Consider the following 8,077-nt stretch of genomic DNA (forward strand, 5'->3'; position numbering starts at 1 on the left):
TATTAAACTTACTCATTTTGTTCTAATTGTTGGTGAGGATGATCTGTTAAAACTTTCTACATCCTATTCACAAATAAAAGCCCATTTTTATATATGTTCATTGAAAGTCAGTAACTACAGTGAATGTTGAGATTTTTTTCACAATTAGGAAATATATAAATTTGTATAGTTCACTAAAGAAAACCTATTGACCTGAGTAATATAAAAAGTAGATGTTTATTTATTTATACATGCGCCTGGCATGAGTTTAAGCCATCGGGTCTGGGACTCAAACGTGGTCGACTACATAGCCATTATGTCAACTGCTGGTCCCTTATTTTCTTTTTAAAAACAACAAAAAACATGTATTATTGAGCCAGTCTTATAGTTCAGTAGTAAAGTACTGTGCAGTGGGAGCCAGATCCCAAGTGACAGACCATGGTTCAAATCTGGACCCTAGCAGCTTGAAAAACACTCTGGGTGGATATGTATACATGTGCAAAATTCTGAAGGGAAGGGAGAGTGGAATGCCTCATTGGAAGATGCTCTCTCTCTCTCCCTCTCTCTCTCTGTCTCTCTGGTAAGCACATATGCTACCTGGCAATAAATTTTAAAAAGTCACATATTACATTATTAATTTTACCCAGTCAGGTGACACCACTGTACCAAGGTCATAGCTAGTTGTCAGAACAGGAATTTTCATGATCATCTCTTCTGAGATGGTCAAATGAGGAATGAAGGAATGAATGAAGGGAAGCTGCAATGTGTACTAGCTCTAAGCATAGGCTGTGTGTTTACCATGACTTTATTTGTGAAAATAAGTGAAAGTGTTTCTGTTAGTGATTTGCATTTGGCTATCAATCAGCAAACTTGCCTGATGGCTTTAACAGAAGAGATGTAAGTAATTATCTAATGTGTTAGGAAAAGAAAAATGGAAGGAAGTATTTGGCTCTCTTTTCCTGCATACCTATTTGGCTTTCACAATTAGAGCTATTTAATCTCTGCCTGCTAATTAAACTCCACCCTGGAAGACAAGAGGAATAATTGAATAGAACAAAAGAAGCTTTCAAGACCTACTCTGCATTTGAAAATTTTAAAGCATTTGAGAGTTTGGGAGCTATACCTAAAATACATCATATTTTTGGTTCTGAGAAAATAAATTTATTTTTATTTCAATTTATGTTCCAGATGTTTATGTTTATGTTATATATTAGAGACATGATGGAGGAATTGTAGAATATTACTTTTGCAACTATTTTTCAGAAAACATGCTATCTCAGGCCAGTTGTGTCCTGTTAGTTAAGGTGGCCAGATCCCACATGGCCTACCCTGAAGTTCAAGCAATGGACCAGCAGCATGTGTGTAAGTAGGCCCCCAAACCTGACAGCATGAATAAATAAAGGGGAAGAGATTGAAGGGAGGTATTTCCACCACGGGTTGCTTTCACCCTTCCCCTCTCTCCCTCTTTCTCTCTCTGTTTCTGTCTCTCTTTCTCTGGTAACCTTATATACATTCTGGGATTATTTTTAATAGAAAAAATTATATATATCATCTCATCTCTGTCATTAATTGGGAGAGCTGACTGTAAATCTGAACTCCCACATGGCCATGTGTGGTTCAAGTTTTGTACCTGGTGGCTTGCTTTCTCACTTTTTTTTCCTTTCTCTGCCTCTGTCTGATCAAATTAAAAATAATAATAAATAAAATACTTCTAGGGGACCAGCAGTTAGCACAACGGCAATGTAACTGGACTCCCATGTAGTCTACCGCAGTTCGCCTCCCAGACCTGGTGGCTTAAAAACTCACGCCATACACGCATGAGTGTGTGCCCAAGATCCCAAGAGGAGAATGGAGGAGAAGGGATTGCGGTGTGGCCATCTCCTCTGGGGGGTGATTCCTCGCTTTCTATCTCTCTGTCTGGCGAGTGCGCGCGCCCTATAGCAAAAAGAAAAAAAAAAAAAAACCTCTCCCAAAAAAATAATAATAATTAAAATAATTCTTAAAAAAAGGAAAGAAATTAAAAAGGCCTCACCTCCTAGTAATACACTGAAACTATAGATGTGTGCTGTCATTAAAACAAGTAGTAATTGTATATGCCTTTTAGATAATATAATATTATTACATGTATATCCTATAAGCTTATTTCAGGTTACTGTGTGCTAGTTGGGGTTCTCTAGACAGACAAAATCAATAGACTATGTATATATATAAAAGATTTACTGGGAAAATCAAGTCACATATTATGGTGGCCAAGAAGTCCCACAATAGGCCATCTGTGAACTGGAGATCTTAAGAGGATGATGATGTGTCTCAGTACAACTCCAAAAGCCTCTGAGGCAGGGAAGCTGATCATGGAAGTCCCAGTTTGAGTTCAAAGCCTAAGAACTCCAGAGGACTGCTGGTGGGAACCCTGGAGTCAGAGGGCCGGCGAGCTTTGGGTCCAGATGTCTCAGGCAATGGAAGAGCCTATGCTGCTTTCTCAGAAGGGAGCCATGCATCTCTGTATACGCTCTCTGTGGGCCCCCTGCCTGGGGTGGTTCTCCCTCACACTGAAGATGCCCACCTAGATTATTTGGAATCATGTACTAATCTTTGAAAACACCAGCACAGATATACCAGAATAACATTTCATCAGGTTTCTAGGTTTTTTTTTTTTAAGAATTACTCATTTAATTTTATTTATTCATTCATTCATTTTAACTTGATCAAAGAGAGACAGAGACAGAGAGAGAGAGGGAAAGTGAGAAAGCAAGTCACCAGGTCCAACACCTTGACCACTTTACCCCCGGCTGGTCCCTAGTTTCTAGGTATTTCTAAATCTAGTCAAACTGACAGCCAAAGCTAACCATCAGTTCCAGTAAAGAAGGCAATTTCATTCTATCCTACTTTTGTAGATGTGAAAGCTGAGTTCCAGAACTTAAAATGATTATTCATGCTCATAAAACTAGCAGGTAGAAAATTCTAAACTTTAAGCTCATTTTTCTTATCATGGGATCATATTCTTATTTCCTCCCAACAAGTTTTATAAAAAGGATTATTTTAAATATTAATTGCAATATTGAGATTGTTTAATTTATATGCTTCCCCTCTCCTAAACAAACCTGTTGACAGTGAAAGAGTCTTTCAAAATGTAGTTAAAGCTTATGCCAGTTCACAGCAATGGTTTCCTAGAATCACTGAAAGAAATATTACACTTTTAATATCAATGTCCATAGCCTATCTCTGGAAATTCTGATTTTTTTATTTGGTTTGGTTCTTATCACTTATATTTTTAAAGCTCTATAGATTCTTTCAATTTAAGGAGTGAAGAGAGATGAAAACTACTGGTTTCAGAATCAGAACTTGGGATCAAACTAATTTCATTTGTTGATTCTTCCTACACACAGTAAAAGATTTTTCTCACATGACTTGTGCCTCAATAACCACTTTATTTTGACATGTATGGCAAAGTTTTAACTTTCATATTGTTTAATATGAAGAACTTTCTTTTCTTTCTTTACAATGACATGCTTATGTTATTGTTTTGGATGTGTTTGTAGCTCAATTCCCCTTATGTTCCTAAGGAAAAAAAAATCATCTTTTTTTAAAAAAATTGTTATTGTTATCTCTGTGCTTGCTTGGGAGTAGATGAGATATCAGTTGCAACTGATACAGAGGCAACGGGGCCGGTGCGAAATCATGAGGGACCTTATCGTCTTACAAAGTGGACCCCCGAGACCTCCGCCTGTCCTTCGTGTGTTACCCTCTTTTTTAACAGAACCAAGTTTCTTTTAAAAAGTTTCTTTTCTTCTTTGTGTAGAATTTTTCAGTCTGCTAATTACTGAGCCCCTACCCCTTGCCCAGAAAACTCAGATTATGCCAAAATATTTCCTTCTGAGTTATTAAGGAAAAAGATGCTTATCTACTTCCTCGAAGTTTTCAATATATAAAGAAATTATCTCAGAGTTAACTATACTGAGGTTCCCTGGCAGATAAAATAAATCCGTGAGAATGGCATCTAAAACATAATCACCATGTTTTTCCTTTCGATCATCAGTATTGTTGCAATAAAAGATAATCATGGAAACAATTAGTAGTATTACTTGTACCATAACTACTTGAATTTATATTAGATTTATGTAACTTGAAATTGATTAAACACACAAAAATCCACTATGTGAGCAAAGCCTGATTTCATTCTGCAGGCAATAGCATGCCATTGATAGATTTCAAGTGGACAGAGATTAACAAGGTCAGAGTTACATCTTAGAGAGATTAATTTGCTGGCACAGTGTACGATGGGTTAGAGGAGAATGAATTTAGTGGTTCAGAATATATTTCGAAGTTTAGAGCTGTGATGCAGCTGGACTTTGACAGGATAAATTAATATTATATCATAAGATAACATTTTTTAAGTGAGGAGTGTTTTGATAAGAGAATGGGTTACTCTCATATAAAACCCCTCGGCAATTCCCTGCTATAATCCTGACACATCAAAACATCTAATAGGGACCAGCAGTTGGCGTAATGGCTAGGTTGCTGGACTCCCATGTAGTCGACCGTGGTTTGAGTTCCGGACCTGGTGGCTTAAACTCACGCAAGGAGCATGTGCATGCGTGCCCAGGATCCCTAGAGGAGAATGGAGGAGAAGGGATTGTGGCATAGCCATCCTCCCTGGGGGGTGATTTCTCGTTTTCTGTCTCTCTGTCTCTCTCTGTCTGTCTGGCGAGCATACGTGCCCTATAGCAAAAACCTCTCCAAAAAAAAAAAAATCTATAATATTATCTGCAAAACCTTGCATGATCTGACCCCTCCTAAACAAATTACCTCTTTGTACAATATGATTTAATACATATGAATATTTGGATGAGAAGAAACATGAACGTTGCTACTTAACCTAGCAAAAAAGTGCAGCAGTTCCAGGTGATTATCAGGTCTCAGCAGATTAGAGTGGCTATCAGGATTTCATAGTTTTTTTTAAAAAAAAAAAAAAAAAAGAAAGAAAGAAACTGTTAAAGTCTGTGTCATGTCCTCATCCTTAAAATTGCAGAGACTGGGACCAGCAGTGAGCGTAATGGCTATGTTGCTGGACTCGCACGTAGTCGACTGTGGTTCACATCCCAGACCCGGTGGCTTAAAACTCACGCCGGGCGCCTGTGCGTGCGTGCCCAAGATCCCGAGAGGAGAATGGAGGAGAAGGGATTGCGGCATGACCATCCCCCCTGGGGGGTGATTTCTCACTTTCTGTCTCTGTCTCTCTCTGTCTTTCCAGCGAGTGCATGCTCCCTATAGCAAAAACCTCTCAAAAAATAAATAAAAAAATAAAGAACACATCTACTATAGATTATTTTATCTGCTTCTGTATTCAATTTCCTCTGATACTGTACAGAATTTAGACTCTGGAAAACACTTTATACTTGTGAAAGAACAAAAGTTTAAATATAGATAAGTAAATGAAAGCTCAGTAATTTCATAAAAATAGGTTTTTTTTTTTTTGTACCAATGAAAGAACCTAAGGAACTACAGGGTTTCCTAGACCACACTGTGAGAAGTCAGATAATTGGTTCTTAACTGATTGCCATAGGAATCAATGAGAAACCTTGAAAAGATGCAGACATTCACACCAGTCCCTCAGAAAGACTGATTTAATTGGTTTGCAGAAAGAACAAATATATACGTAGCTATAAAAGTTTCCCAGATATTTCTAAAGAGATATGGTAAAAAAATAAAGAAAAAGAGTGAGAGGGAGAGAATAAAGGGGGGGGGTAAAATATAAAAAACACAAAATGGATAATTATCTCTTGACAATAATATATATGATAATATCTTTAATTGAGCCAATATATGGTGTATTCTGGATGGGAAAATTTGTTTTGTAATGCTGCCATGACATACAGCAAATGAATGTAAAATAAATACATTAAAAAAAAGGACTAGTGGCTTTGAAAAACGGTATGCTGAGAACTTGTCTTCACTATTTCTAGTGCTTCCATATCTTTATTAATTTAGATCATACTCGACTTCCTTTCTTGATATTTTATTGGGTGGAATTGTATATATGTAAAGTATACATTTCATTTAATATAAAATTAGATATGATTACTGCAAAAGCACTGGTGAAATGCTGCTCCAGTAACACAGTTCTCAAGGAGCACATCAGAAAAACTGTAAATCATATTTTTTACAGGGATAAGAATGGATGATTTGCCAAACAGTCAAATAAAATCTAAAGTTTTGTTCAGCATTCCCGGAAAGAATAAGTCAGACAAAAGTATCATTTTTCTCCCGTTGTGATTTAAATTAGAAGGCTGCTTCCATGACAGGAAAAATGATGTGTAACTGATAAAGACAATTGTATATAAATAATATCACTCACATCAGAGAGAGGAAAGAAAGAGCATTCAATCCATAAGTCTTTGCTGTCCATCAGGACCCATAGTTTTGAAGCTATATTCCAGGACAAAATACTATTTTTTTTAAATAATCATACATAAACCCAATGTAGGGCACCATGATTTCTAATTTTCTAAAACTATACTTGCTAATTTCTCACAGGGTTTACAAATGTATGCATAAAAATGCAAACACCTGGGACAACCAGCAGCATGATGGTTAAGGCAACTGGATGCCACATGGTCAACTACAGGATTTAAGTCCTGAAAAACACGCCAGGTGCACACCCAGAATTCTGAGAGGAGAATGGAGGAAAAGGGATTGGAGCATGGCCATCCGCCCTGTGGGGCACTTTCTCACTTTCCCCCTCCTCCTCTTGGTCTCTATGTGAGCACATGTGCTTCCTAGAGAAAAAAAAAAAAAAAAAAAACACCAGCAGCAACAACAAAACCCCTGAAGTATCTGTATTTCATTTCTGAGCCCAAACTTTCTATTATTTTCAAGCCATAGCATTTATGATAGTTATTTTCTATTTTTAAAAAATACTCTGCTCCTTGGTAAAAGGAATAGTATTGCCTCAGAACTCTCTAAAGTGCATTCCATCAGTGGAATTCAACTGGAGATGATTTTTTTCCTCCAGGGGACATTTGTTACACGTGGAGGACAGTTTTCTGTTGCTGGAGCAGATAAGTCACTAAGGTATCTTGCAGGTGGCGATCAGGGGTGCTGCCAAACATCCTGAAATGCACAGAGCAGCACCCCTGCTCCCAACAATAATTATCTGCCCCAAAGGTCAGTCAACACTGCCAAGGTTGAGAAACTTGCATTATATGACATACTAGCAATTCTCGTCTCCTGAGAAGTCCTTTATGAACATTTAAAACCACCAGGTAGCTTCCCTGCATTACAGATACGTAATTCAGTTCAATTCGTTTCTAAGGAAATCGGACAAATAAATATGATCGTTTATTAGCAAATGCTCATATATTCACCAAACAACAAGAAGTCTTAACAAAACTAACCAATCTATAAATGATCGTGTGAAGAAAAAAAATGTAAATATTTACCACAGAGCACGTGCACTCTCTGGAGAGAAACAGAGAGAGAGAGAAAGAGAGAGAAAGCAAGAAAGCACTCTCCACAGCAGTCCCTCCTCCCCAACTCTTCTCTCAGGATTTTAGGCGTGCACACACATGTGCCTGGCACGGTACTTAAGTCACAAGGTCTGGCCTTGAATAGTGAAGTTGGCTATGTGGGATTCAGCTGCCCCACAAAACATGGGCTGACCCAGAAATATTTTAACATGAGTTTTAACTTCAAGTTCTATTTAACAATACATTTCTTCCCTCTTTATAGTGTGACTACTTTTATTTATTAACTATTTTTATTTATTATAATATTGAACCATTCACAGGTGTGTTAAAGACATTTAATTCTCTGACTTTCAAGATAAATTTGGCTACAGCTATTCTGTATCTGGAATGACTAAATATTACCCTATGTGCTCTGGTTGGCGAGATACTGCTAGAAGCATGCTTACAAGAAAATTAATGTCCTTGGTTGTTTTCTAAAAGCTGTCATTCCACCTGTGTTTTGAGTATTTAAAGAACCAAAACTCTAGAACTGCCATATTACAAGTAATCTTGGGCTGAAAAAATAAAAAAAAAAAGCAATTCTATTGCATTTTATGACTGCTTAAATGATCATCTACAAATGCCCTAGGGAA

Source organism: Tupaia chinensis, unplaced genomic scaffold (genome assembly GCF_000334495.1).
Source record: "Tupaia chinensis unplaced genomic scaffold, TupChi_1.0 Scaffold000595_1, whole genome shotgun sequence".
NCBI lineage: Eukaryota > Metazoa > Chordata > Mammalia > Scandentia > Tupaiidae > Tupaia > Tupaia belangeri.